Source organism: Suncus etruscus, chromosome 13, assembly GCF_024139225.1.
Source record: "Suncus etruscus isolate mSunEtr1 chromosome 13, mSunEtr1.pri.cur, whole genome shotgun sequence".
NCBI classification, from domain to species: Eukaryota; Metazoa; Chordata; class Mammalia; order Eulipotyphla; family Soricidae; genus Suncus; species Suncus etruscus.
In genome coordinates, this window is record NC_064860.1 from 41,989,062 (window position 1) to 41,993,703 (window position 4,642).

The window sequence follows — 4,642 nt, forward strand, 5'->3', positions numbered from 1 at the left end:
CTGGCATACTACACACTGCCACACAAAACCACATACTGCCACACTGCCATCTTTATGGCACAAGAGCGGCCTCAGCCTAGGGTCCTCTCTGCTTCTCATGACTTAACACTTCGTCTCTGGGTGCTGTGGGAAAGGCTCTTGCTGGGGACCTCTCTGGGCCTGGATCACTACCAAGGTCCCAGGGTTCAGTTCCCTGGAGATTCAACAAAAGCTGAGAGTTTTTCATACCCAGACATGCAAACAGAGCAGATACTTTGCCCATCACCAAGGTCACTATAAGCATCTTTAGGCCCCAGAGGGTTCTGACACAGAAGCCCATCATGAAGAAAATTGGATATGTGGGCTTGGGGGGATGTCCCACATACATTTCCCAGACCAACATTTCCTGACCAACTCTGAATAGCATCCCACCCACTGAACTATTGCTCAGACCCTTAAAAGAATTTATAAAATTTTTTGTTTAATTGAATCACCATAAAATACAGAGTTACAAAGTTGTTGATTGTGAAATTACCCTGCATGTCATATTTCCAACCCCAGGTGAATGGGCCTGATATAGGATAGCTGAGAAGAATTAATAAACCAAGCCAGTCAGGAAGAAATCATGGAGTAGGTTGGCTTCTTGCTCCGTGGTCTCTCTGTGCTCCAAGCCAAACTAAAACCTCCCTTTATTATTCTAGTACAAATTCTACTGGTGGGGGTGAGTGAAATCCAGGTGGACTTTTATATATCAAAGGGAGAGGTGAAAAGGAAAGAGGAAGTTGGGGGATCACCTTTGTTTTGGGTAAAGCAGGGTGTAAATTAACAGTTGATGAAGGACCTACAATGTTCCAACAGATGACCCTTCACCAGTGTACATTTCCCTCCACCAATGTCCCCAATTTCCCCCCCAGCCTGCCTCTGCCTCTGGCAAACATAACTTCTCTTTCCTCCTCCTCCTCTTCTTCCTCCTCCTCTTCCTCCTCCTCCTCTTCTTCTCTTCTTCTTTTTTCCTTTTCTTCTTCTTCTTCTTCTTCTTCTTCTTCTTCTTCTTCTTCTTCTTCTTCTCCTTTTCTTCTTCTTCTTCTTCTTCTTCTTCTTCTTCTTCTTCTTCTTCTTCTTCTTCTTCTCCTTTTCTTCTTCTTTTCTTCTTCTTCTTCTTCTTTTCTTCTTCTTCTTCTTCTTCTTCTTCTTCTTCTTCTTCTCTTCTTCTTCTTCTTCTTCTTCTTCTTCTTCTTCTTCTTCTTCTTCTTCTTCTTCTTCCTCCTCCTCCTCCCCCTCTTCCTCCACCTCCTCACTCAGTCCTTAAAATAATTTTTACAAGCTTTTTTTCCCACACCCATACTTATTTTTGTGAGCTGGTCACTACCCATCTTTAAGAAACTGGCCCTTATAGACCAGCTATCTGGTACCAAACAATAGAAAGTGGTTCAGGGAAATTTAAGGGTAAACTCAATGTCATCTGTTGTTTGGAGAAGGAAGCCAGCATGAGTACTACTCCCCTGGAGTCTCTTTCTGGGGCCCAGCTGCCTTAATAGGGAAAGGGGCTCCTGATGGAAAGATCTGGTTTTGCAGAGGTAAAAGGGGGTGCTGCAAAATCAGCAGGCATATGCTAAGTGGAGAGCAGAACTAGCATCTCCGACACTTTCCTTGGGTCTGATTCAGTTTCAGATTTGTTTGTTGGTTAGTTGGTTGGTTTGATGGGATACTGGAGATCAAACCTAGTTTGATTGCATCCAAACCAAGCATTCTACCTGCTGTCCTATCTCTCCAGTTTCAGAGCCAGCTTATTTTTCAAAAGGAAAGAAAAAGAAAGGAACATGGCCACAACAAAGAAAAGCCAAATTATTTGGGGGAGGGTGAAAGGGCGCAGAGAATATCACAGAAACCTCCCAAACAATGCCCAGGAAACACCAAGGTTCTGGCAGGTGAATGCAAGAACTCACGGATGTTGCAGGGCTCAGGCCCTGCAGTGCTTGGGGCTGCCAGTGCAACACCCAGAGAGGCCCAGGGCTCCATGTGGTGCCAGAAACCAACCCCATGCAGGTCATGAGGTCACAAAATCTGACCTTATCGCCCAGCCCAGAAAGCCAAGTAAGAAAGCCAAGCTAAGGAGTCCATCTGACTCAGAACTGCAGAGTGTTCCTGGGCATGCCACTGGAACTTGCTAGAAGTCACTAAAGAAGCAGAAAGAAGGACACACACAGGTAGGTAGAGAGAATCTGGGTGTCCCACTCTCACTTCTCTGCAGACAGGCTACCTTGAGTGCAATGCTCAGGTTTCATGGGCGGAAGCTCTATCTTAAATCTACCTTATGGACGACTTCTGGTCTGGGTACAAATGAGCTGCAAACACCAGACCAGACTGAGGGTGATAATCAGAAGTTGCCAGGCCTGGAGGACAAAAGAAATGTCTGGGGCTTTCTGCATGGCATGATAAGGAGAATTGACTGAATATAGGAAGCAAATAAAAAGGAGGCAAGGATATGGAGCAACGATTCCTTGCGGTGTACCGGCGCCCCTGTTTCTGAAGTTCCCTAAAAGTGAGGTACTGGAGCGATTTCCAAAAAAAAAAAAAAAAAAAAAATTTTTTTTTTTTGGTTTGCAGGTTCCTTGCAGGAGGAAGAAACCGTGGGTGATGCTGCCCCCTGGTGGTGACTAGCCGCTACTTCTCAGTACAAGCAGCTTTCTTAACATCTACAGCTGGGAGAATCTGTTTTGGACTTAACTTACTTTCCAGAAGACAAACTTCTTCTTTTGCCAAGTGTAGCAAGAATTTGTGGGCAGATTGAGGATGGGGAATCCCACTAATGAAGCTTTCATTGGAGGTTTCACTGTAAACGGGCAGGGAGCAGGGAATGGGAGGGCTAGGTAGGGCTTTTTCATTTAGTGCAGGAAAAAGAAAGGAAAAGAGAAGGCAAGGTCAATTGTCAGTCCTTAAGCCAGTGCTCAGGAGGAATAAGAAGCAAGGACAGACTCCCTAGCCTCCCGGAATTTGTGAATTGGGGAGAACTGGAGGAGCACTAAGGGAGAAAAGAGGTTGGTAAGGTAATAATTTAATAATTCTATTAATCAGCCCCAGTTGGGTCCCCTGCACTGCAGAGCCCCCCCCCCCCCCCGCATGCACTGCTAGGAGTGATGCCTGAATAGTCAGGAGTAAGCCCTCATCACAGCCTGATGTGCCACAACACACAAAACTATAAGAGAGGGGCCGGAGAGATAGCATGGAGGTAGGGTGTTTGCCTTGCTTGCAGAAGGATGGTGGTTCGAGTTCCGGCATGCCCTATAATCCCCTGGGACTTCCAGGAGTGATTTCTGAGTGTAGAGCCAGGAGTAATCCCTGAGCACTGCTGTGTGACCCAAAAACTAAAAAACAACAACAAACTATAAAAGAAAAGGCATATACTACAGTTAAAGAGGAACCAGTCTTGGGACTGGAGCAATAGCACAGCAAGAGGGTGTTTGCCTTACATGCGCTAACCAGAGTTTAAATCCTGGCATCCCATAGGATCTCCTGAATGCTGCCAGGAAGAGGAGGCAATTCAAGGCAGAAATGAGACAAAGGATGCCTTTTTCTCTGGACATGGGTGCTCAAGGGTCCTTGGGAGAAATCAAATGACTGGTACATGAAACGATGTAGCAGGAGATGAGGCTAGCATTCCATGGCTGCACTTTGGTTTTGATTGGGGGCCACACTCGGGCAGTGCTCAAGAATTACTCCTGGCGGGGCTCAGGAGACCACGTGGGATGTTAAGGATTGAACCCAAGTCCATTGCATGCAAGGCAAGTACCCTACCTGCTGTACTATCTCTCTGATCTCAATGGCTGCACATTTTGAGCTTGTGTCTTGCATCAGTGACTTATGGCCGGTACAGCACTGCTGCATTTGAGATGCGCCTCCAGCTCATCATTGTACCCATGGATTAAGATCTGGTTAAAGTGGGCCTGGAAGCTGTACATCTAAGAGACCCCATACATTGTTCCCCTGCATAGCTCTGCCTTCTTCCCTCAACCGTTCTCAACTTCATTGTTCCCTGAGTAGCAAAGCATCACATCTACAGGTGAAGGGGCCACTCGTCAGGTTTTGGAGACAGGAGTGAACATTATAGACCACCTTTCAGCCAATGATGGCTCCTCGAGTCAACCTGAGACTCCTCCCTGTTTTAGTGTTATCCTTGTGCAGGGGTCTTGCTAATCTTCTCTGTATCATTCCAATTTTAGTATATGTGCTGCCGAAGCGAGCACTCCTCCCTGTTTTAGTAAATATAGTTTCCTGGGACAAAGATACACATTGACTTTCTGGGGTGCTGACCTCACTCATGCTCCAGAAGCCCTGGAACAAATCCTCTGGATCACAAATCCAAGATTATTGACTTTGGAACTCTTTACAAGAAAACGTGCAAACAAATAGAATCGATAACCATCACAAATCCTCATCATGAGTCCTTTGCAATTATGCTTTCTTGGTTTCTGTGTGTGATATGTAAAAGAAAGAAAGAAAGAAAGAAAGAAAGAAAGAAAGAAAGAAAGAAAGAAAGAAAGAAAGAAAGAAAGAAAGAAAGAAAGAAAGAAAGAAAGAAGGAAGGAAGGAAGAAGGAAGGAAGGAAGGAAGGAAGGAAGGAAGGAAGGAAGAAGGAAGAAAGAAAGAAAGAAAGAAAGAAAGA

General features: G+C 45.4%; 1 non-coding gene across 1 annotated transcript; it reads right to left on the reverse strand.

Annotated features, from left to right (window-relative positions):
• Positions 1–4,117: 4,117 nt before the first annotated feature.
• Positions 4,118–4,223, reverse strand: LOC126026812 (U6 spliceosomal RNA). Its single transcript, XR_007502027.1, has one exon. It is a non-coding gene; the product is annotated as a U6 spliceosomal RNA (small nuclear RNA).
• Between the last annotated feature and the right edge of the window lie 419 nt (positions 4,224–4,642).